Consider the following 9,867-nt stretch of genomic DNA (forward strand, 5'->3'; position numbering starts at 1 on the left):
AAGCATGAGGGGTCGTTCACCTCTTTTATAAACCTAATTCTGATCACTGCCTTTAATGGTCATTATCCTTTCTACTTGCACCAATACCCGGTAAGAGGTTTTACTCCCAATGTAAAACCTGGGAATAGGTTTAACTAGATTTAAGTAAAACCTATTCCCAGGTTTTACTAGGAGTAAACCCTCGTCCCGAAAGTACCGGTTTGGAGCGATCAGCCACCGAAATCTGCATTCACAGGAAAGGAAAAACAAAAACTCTGACAACAGTGTTTTAATTGAAATTGAACGTCATTGTAACACTTCCGTGAGCGACAGTTTGTGTTGTACCGGAATCTCCCTCTGCAGTAGGAACCGACACTGTCGCAGACGTCTGAGTTTTCTTTGGAGCTGAACATGAGAGAACATCTGACGCCATTGCTTGTTGTTGATCACTGGTTCTCTTGTAAACCCTCACTGCCTCGCTTTTGTGACCTACAATAAAAGAATTCATCTTGATAAGTCATTTCAAATTGTACATAACCGTTTGAAAGGCAATTTATATGATATTGTAATCGCTTTGCTTGGGGCCATCATTGGGATTCGAACCCGGATCTTGGCATGTTAACCATAACACATGTTGACATCACAAGTTCTAGCATTTAAAATCGCCAAATTGCAATTTGGCCCAGTCACTTCAAGTTTCATTCGTGTTTTGCAGATATTCATTGAGTTACATACCAGTTTGTTCACAAATCTGTTGCTCGCTTATGTTTGCCTCGTAGAGACGGGTAGCAGCAGTGCATCTGAGCGAGTGGTTCGTTTTCCTTCCTTCAATTCCGGCTTCAGCACATATTCTCTTCACCGTTGTCTGGATTGTGTTGTGGCCCATGGGCGACTCTAGGTACCATTTTCCATCCTTAGGTTTCTTCATCGGGGTGAAGTAAAACGCATTTGCTCGAGTTGAAGATGGTAGGCTGGAAAGTTAAATTGTGTTGACATAGAATCAATTAAGTATGAAATGTTTGCATTTGTCATTTATATGCCCCTAAACCAATGCGTGCAATCATCATCAGGGAGTAAAATTATAAGACAATTTACATGCAGTATGGGTCAAGTCACCCGCATGATGTGATTAAATGAGTGGTATATCTAAAGAATGTATAACATGTATCAGAAATGTATCAGAAAACATCTAATACATACCAAAGTGACTTGTACTTCATGAAAAGGCGCACATAACATCGTTCCGGGTTCTTGGTATTTTCATACGCTCGCACCTTTTTCTTCTGCAGTTTCCTGTCTTTCACTCCCCCGGCATTTGTCTTAGAGACGTCTTCCACATACTGCAGGTACCTGCGGCCGTTCTGGTCTGTATGTGGGCCTGTAATCTGAGGTTGTTGGTGTAGTCTTAAACTCCGATGTTCCTTTCCACCTCTCAAGGCGAAGTTAAGTCCTGGAAAATAAAATTCCGTACACAATTATATAATGTTTATCTATTTTGGTCTTAACACGGGATTCAAAATATCCATCCAAACTTTGTTTGGTTTGGTTTGCCTCAAAGTGAAGTCGGGCATTTTGTTCCAGTTAATCACATTTATTTTCGATGTGAAGGTTTGATTGTAAATGCCAAAATTGCTAATATCCGACTTTTCGACAGGGAAATCAAATGCAAAATGCAACTCACCAGTTAAGTAGAGGACTGTGTCCAGGAGTTTTTGCGGCGTGCCTTCTCCAAGAGCCCCCTTCTCCCACAGAGTGTTCTCCTCGTCTCGAGTTATCACCTCTGTAGGTTTTCTCACGTCTGCTCCAAGACCAGCTGTGGACCTCTCACGCATGCATGCGTCCAGTGCCTGTCTGCTGTCCTGGAACTCTTCGCCTTCCATCAGATTGTAAGGAGATTTGTTAGCTTTCAAGTGTGACGCTATTGCCGTGAATAGCCCATACACAGTAACAGCTGGGTAGCAAGTCCCGTCCACTTTCCTCGCCTCGAATAGGAAATACTTTAGGGCTGTATTTATATCTTTAGCAGTCATATCCAGCAAGTCTTCAGTCAAGACGGACGACGACAGCGCGATGTTTGCATCCATTGACCTCGTCCGACGCTCTTCTTGCCATCGCCTATACTCCTTTCGCCCAATCATTTTTGTACCTTGTCGTTCTTGGAACACATCGAGATAATTTCCTTTCAATATCTTCCTCAGTCAAAGGTGCCGCGAAACGGAACAGAAAATCATCATCATCATCATCATCATCATCATCATCATCATCATCATCATCATCAGCAGCAGCAGCAGCAGCAGCAGCATTGTCATCATCTTTCTTAAACTGCGACTGTGTTAAAAACATTTCGTCTTCGCTCTGGTTTGCCATGGTTAGCAATGAGCGGATTCAAGTAACCACGTGGTATATAACTGACTCACTCACAAAAAACACGTGCACTGCGTGAAAATCCCGTGCGTTTTCTAACTTGTGCATTAGAGTTGCGACATTGCTGTCATTCCGAATGTTCGCGGTATAGTGAGGTCCTAATTCCTTATAACGCAATATTTAAAATGACGGTTTATAAGCAAGAGAAAAAACTTCTCCTCAGTTTTGGTAGAGAATGTAAACCTTCGGGGGTCGGGAAATCCCTCGGGGCTACGCCCCTCGGGATTTCCCTACCCCTCAGGTTTACATTCTCTACCAAAACTTCGGAGGCGTTTTTTCTCCTATACTTTATATCACAGTTTGCAACATGTACAGACAGGCAATGTCAACCCTTTCTGACCATTACAAGGATCATAGTGTCCCACAAGTATTTTGTAAGTCACATTGTTTAGTATAAACTTTGTATGCAAAGGATTCAATTGATGGATGACTTGCTTGGGTGGTTTCCTGTTGTTTTTAAACAAAATGAATAAATGGTTTCTTGAAAACAACTTGAAATTTTCAAACTCGAAAACATACATCTTTGACGTAAATAAAACCCGCACAAAGACTCAGAACTGGCCAAGTTCATAGGTAAAATTTCTAAGCCGATTTCACTTTTCTTACACATATCAAATCCCTAAAAATTTACAACTGCGTGACCGTTACTATTTTAATACTAGATTTCAGAGAATGTACAACACAAGTAGGTGGTGCTTGGTCAATATTCGATTGTGTTGAAATCAAGTATCAACAACAAACGGACGATATAAAATGTTGACCAATGTCCTAAACATAGTTAAATGTAGTAAATAGTTGGGGTTTATTTCAAAATATACCTTAATAGCAAGTCAAAAGGGATGAATGTGGGAACAAAGTTTGAAAATAAGTGTATTCTTCACAAGTGTCCTCAAGATTACAAACTGTGACACGTTTAACAACGCAGGTGAAAAATGATGAGACAAGACTTACCTGTGTGCCATGTTTTCTAAAGGTTAAAGCAAAAATGACATATCCAAAACAAAGGAGTACCACAGACCAAATGATGAGGGGTTTACGAGTCCAGTGGCATCCGTTCAACAGACGCATTTTCAATTAATTTTTTTAACAAATGGCACATAAAAAGTCTATGAATATGTAATGTTTAAAGACTATATGATATAGCTGTTCTGTCAGCAGAGAGTGAAATGAGATACGGCACTCCCTTCAATCATATAAGTCCACATATCACAACAGACACCACACTCTTGGAATGTATTGTATGGCTGAAATAAAATCAGTCAATATCATTAGTTCTCTTCTCAAACGGATAGTGATAAAATCAGTATTTAGCTTATCAGAATGCAACCTTCTGTTGCTATGATATTTTGTGTTCGTTAATAATGTGGAGTGGAAATGGAATAGAGGAAAATAAATGTTGTATTTTTGCACGTAATAGTGACTTCAACATAGTATTTCTAAAGTGTTCTTTTTGCCTATAACTTCATTTCACTCTCTTTTTATATTTATTTTCGCAATTCACTTTCACCATTTTGTCTAGGTTTACATCCAATGTAATACCCAGTAGCCTAAAGTTACTGTGAGCGCAGTCATAATTCCACTCTTTACAGAGTTTATATCTACATCTTTTCTTGAAACCTATCCAGATCAATCTTGTCTTGTCAGCATTGATTTTCAGGCAAGAAAACCTTGCAAAGAAAGTTAAAGTATTCAGCAATGGACTCTAAGTGCCACCTAAAGGTAGGGAAGTAAATTGTGCCAGAACATTTTCAATACTTCCTTTTTTGATGCCTGTTGATGTTTTGCATTAATTCCGATTAGGAAAATCACAATGTCTGCACATAAGATAAAAATATGAGTTGATACCGGACCACCTTGACGCCAATGCTGGCTATTGGAAAAAAGATGCTCGCAAATCCATTTACAAGTACACTAGATTTCATATCTTAAAAAAATTCTAATCCATTTCTGAAAACTAGGTCCAAAAGTATTTTTTAAACACATGCAGCATACAATTTCTGTCAAATGAATCAAAAACCGTTTCAGAATCAACTGGAACTAATAGTCCAAGTATTTGATAAGATTCTGTGTACTCCATTAGATCGTATATCCTATCTGGTGACCTCAACAGTATATCTTCCTGGTACAAAACCTTTTTGATCATCCTGAAATTGCAGTTTTATCATTCGAAGTTATATGCGGTGTTGATTTCATGTCACGGTTAGCATGTATTGCACGTGCATAATCGTCAAGCTACCTGTAGCATCCAAATGTACTCGCCCAATTGGTTGTAACGCCTCTCTTGTCATAAATGCGTTTAGTGCGCAGGATCATCTAATATGTGTCTAGCAGTAATTAATCCTTGTTTCTGGGTATGTTAGTTCTCCTTTTGACGTAGGACGATTTGACGGTCTTCTGCTCGTGATGTCGCACGTGGACGACACGACCTGGGGCGATCAGAAGTGGTGCCAGTTTGTTGTACACAACCTCACAGGTCATACAGAATACGTCGGCTGCATCCCATTGCTCTTCCCGCTTGCAACATGCCACGGGCACGTTCACTTTGCACATTTGACAATCGTGGCAGTTAAAGTACCGTTAGAACTGTGGTTTAAAAGGGTTTTTTTTCAATTCTTGAGACCAATGCAAACACGTGGAAATGAAGAAAACTTCTATGCGAAGATCACGTGATCGACTGCACGTGCAAAACTTGATTTGGCACTAACGTCATTTGCAAGACGAATGGATGGGTTTGAGTGGGTTTTGCTAACGTTTTTCTACAGTCGAAAGATTGGGATCCCATTTTGGATACCTCGATGTATCATCAGAGATTCATTATTTTTAAAAATACATTTTGTGAAGTTTCTTTTTTCACAGTATATTTAGTCTCGGATATAACTGAGGTTGACATTGTATAAGAAATGAAGGATCAAGGAGTGTATGTAGAAGATTTTCTGGAGAGACTGCTCCCACTAACACATATCTGTTTTCTTTTTCTGCATCAAATCCCCCAAATCCAACCAAGGCTTGTTACTGCAATATTAACGTTGATTTGTACATCCCCAATCCTCTGAGATGTAATAAATGCTTCATTGTCTGTTATATATGGTCACTGTGCTGAGAATACAAAAAGAAGGTTGCGACCAAAAATGTGCTAACCGCCACCGAAATCATTCAGCCTTTCTAAGGATTGTCCCATCTAGAAAAGACATATGGAGATCAACATGATTAAATTCAACAATAAAATCGGTTTTTGTTGAAGCCAAATAGTTGACACAATCAGCTGACAATATTTAAACCTATGCATCCATCGTCAAGAAACCATCAGAAACAACCCTAAACGAAAATACTTTCATCAGTAATATCTTTGTCACATGCCTGTAAAACAGACTTGACATAATGATTGATAAACATGGACATTCAGGAAATCTATTCTCCTGACCTATCCACTGAGGCAGCATGTAAATCACTCCCTGATTACCAGAACCTCTCTCAGCAACAATCTCCTATTTCACAACTTCGATCTCAACCTCAGAAACAAACAGGTAAAAAAATCAATCAAACCAAGATCAAAATCTAAAAAAAACCCCCAAAAACGAGAGCCGATAAAGGTTCATTTCGATCACTCGAAGAAGTGCGTGTGTCTGGTGACACATAACTTGTCGCCATAAAAAAGTCAGGGGTAGATGCAAATCAACTCCACAAAATATAGCATATCCCAATAATATATTTCAGTGGAATTGTACAGGATTAAGGACTCACTAGGAAACCTAGGAAACCTGAAACAGACAGAATGTAAATCTACGTCAGTTTGAAGCATAAACACCTCCGGATGACAAGGCCACTGGCGGATCCTCAATCCTCGATATGGAGAAAGTTATCTATAGTCCTGTAACAGTTAGCACGAATCTCCAAGCTGTTGCAGTGAGACTCAATCTTCACGTTACCTTTTCGTTGTGCTCCTGTATACTATGCCTTCTTCAGTCCTCCAACCTCTGTATGACCAAGTTTCGAAACCTTGTATTATATAATGGGTGATCACAATGACCATAATCCGCTCTGGGAGTGGTACAAACAGTAGCACTAAAGGCAAAATTCTTGAAGATTGCATATCCAATAATGACTTGTGTGTATATACAATGACGATTCAATCACTTATCTGAATCCTGCAGCAGGCACCTACTCTTCACTAGATTTGTCTATTGCAGAATCTAACCCCCCTCATAGAATTTGATTGGTCAGTTGACGATGATCTCTGTAAAAGTAACAACTTTCCAACCTATCAGAAATCTATCTATCTGATTCTCCATCCCACATAAGATGGATATTTTCCATGGCAGATTGGCTCTTATTTCAATCTTTACGCTCATCTGAACTAAGACCCCTGATGAATGTACACCAACGTCCTCCACGACTCTACATGTACGGAAGCCATGGTTCAAAAACGAAGAAAAAGACAGAACATTATTTTCTCCACCACCCAACTGTCCACAACATACATAAAAATATAAATATACAATGCAAATAGCACGTCGCACCTTTAAACAAAGCCGGCAATCAGGAATTATGTCTCCAAAATTAATTCAAACACGTCATTCTCAAATCCTTCATCGGCATATTATGTCCCTTAGTCTCAGAAATATCAGAAACAAGAGAAAAACCTAAAGCTATGTCCCTGACAGAGATATCAGAAGGAAAAAACAGGAAAAGTCAAACTTGAATTTTGAGTCATATAATGATGATCAAAATTAAGTGTTTTCATTACACAGCTGCATACAGCTCTTGTATGACAACTCATGACGCTCCGGTGAGTGATGACAATATTCGATAAGAGGTCGGTGACCACTTTTCATACCACGTTTTTTTTTAACAGAGAGGCAGTTTCAGGTCCTAGAGTGCTCAACCCTGTCTGATCACTACAAACACCATAGTTTATGTCAACGTACCTTGATCAGGATCAGGGTGTCCAACAAGGGACTTGTCTGTCACGCTATTTAGTATTCGAATATTTGTCTTTCAAAGATTTTAAGTGATTCAACTGGCGGATCCCTTTCGTGGGTGATTTTAATATGTCCGTGGTAAATAATAAAACTATTGAGAGACAGTTACAAATTTGTCTCAATTTAATTCATAGATGGTGTCTAAAAATGGCTTACATTTTCAGCACCCAAAATAAATAGTATACATTTTAAACGAAGTACAAACACTATAATGACTCCGAATTATCATTAAATGGCACATCCATCGAAGTTGTGAACCTTTAATACTTCGCCGTATCAAACTGTCTTTACAATATATCACAAAGCTGCTCCAATCAACCTAGTCCTGAACACAACTGTGTTTTTAATCTTCTTAATATGAGGATCTGTGTAACAAAAAATCCAGTCATTCATTTCTGATGCTGGCATTCAGCTGGAAAATATATCTCCTTCCTGTCTTCTTTATTCACCTCATTGGCAATGCATGCTTGCCATAGAAATCGACTATCTTGTAACGGGATCGGGTGGTCAGGTTCGCTTTCTTGGTGGACACATGTCATCGGTTCCCAACTGCGCAGGTGGATGCTCATGCTGTTAATCACTTGATTCTCTGGTACAGATTCGATTATTTACAGACCGCCGCCATATAGCTGGAATAATGCTGAGTGTGGCGTAAAACTAAACTCATTCACTCCATGGCATTAAGTGAGGTCACAAGTTGACTTAACTCTTACAACGTTTAAAAAATCAGTCCCTAGTGAATAATAATATAACATAAACAAGAATATAATCAATGAAAAAGTAAATACAATATATACGACTCCTTATTTACAGATGATCCAAGTATGGTGGCGCTGTAGTTTGTGCCAGTGTCACTGGATCCAGAAGAACATCTTCCATATTACCGTTGATAACAGCTCTATTTTAATCTGTGATAGTCTAGATAGTTTTACTGTCTCAGATCAAGGTAGTGACAAAGGCAGTGACACTGTAAGTCCCTCTGGTCCCAAATATGGTGATCTGCATTCATATGCTGGTGATCTAAAGCTCATTTCCTTACATGATATTGTCTCAAATAATTTTCTACTTTTAAAAATACGTACCAGCTAGTTTTAACTCTTCTTCTGATACTCTAGTTATTTTACAGTCCGTCGATGACTGGTTCTTTAACTACTTGTATTTTTTGTGCATCTACAACAATTCTCGTCAATAGGAGGCTGCAATAGTGCCTATGTGAGATTTTAACTCACTCAGTCTCTAGTTTTATTGTCCTTGTCGACAGATATTTAATTGATTACCTTGTTTACGTCGCTATATGGCTAACATTTTAACCCATTCACTTCATGCTATAAAAAATCGCTCTGGTAAACATACACTTTTAATCGAAATAATTGATTCATATAAGGGTCTTACTACTGGAGAATGCGACATTTCCTCTGTTGGTTACCCAGCCACGTTGGAATTTCTCGTGACACAATGACCGATTTTGCTGGTAAGGCATCACTCAACAAATCTATGATACGACTTTTGACGCCATACTCTGACGACAAATCCGTCATTAGATCCTACGTGCGTGGTCTAATGTAGACGTGGGATGCCCAAGTAGATGTTAATAAAGTGCATAAAATAAAACCAACAATTGGATACACCTACTTCGATTGTCAGTCCAGATGGAAGAGGTCATTATGCGACGATGCATTGGCAAAGTAAGATATACTCATGAATATTTCTTAAAAGGTGAAGATCCTCCATTCTGTACACCTTGTGATTCGCGGTCAAGCATGTCCTGCTTAACGGCATTGATTTGTTATAGAGTAACAATGTGGAATATGTTTTGTACAGTTTTATACATTCTATATTGTTTGAAATAAAGACTATTCATACATTTCATTTACTGTATATTAAATGTTACTTTAGAAACTTCGTCTGGCAAAGGTAAACACACCTCAGATATGCTCCCTTCAATAAGCATAAATTAAATCCCATCGCTTCCCTCTCGACTTGTAAAAACAACTACCACTGTATACCCATCAGTATAGGCTCCGGTCATCACTTCCTGGTCAGTATCCGATCATCTTCTGGCTTTGCTCGTAAGCACGACTCACTCCATTGTTTAAAGTTTTCTGAATTACCCTGCCACTCTCTGTGGTGTTACACATGTCTACGGCGTAAATATGCCACATTATTGTATTGTTTCATTTAGCTTTAACCAGGAGAGTCATTGTGAAACATTGCTGCGGGTCTTACCCCAACAGGTTTGACTGCATATCCCTTGCATATAAATACAGGGTATCGTCCCCTCATTCTCACTCTTGAACTGCAGTCAGACTTGTTGGTCATATTTTGATATTATTCAGGTAAGACCTTGCATTCTAAATTTTTTTGTATGTATTACTTGACTTACCTTTCATTTATGAAAAGTTACAAAGTTGATGTTGGACTTATAATTTGTACTTGGATTATTTTGAACTTATATCTGATTAAATATATATCTAGGTAACTCTTA

This window comes from Haliotis asinina, chromosome 11 (genome assembly GCF_037392515.1).
Source record: "Haliotis asinina isolate JCU_RB_2024 chromosome 11, JCU_Hal_asi_v2, whole genome shotgun sequence".
Classification (NCBI taxonomy): Eukaryota; Metazoa; Mollusca; class Gastropoda; order Lepetellida; family Haliotidae; genus Haliotis; species Haliotis asinina.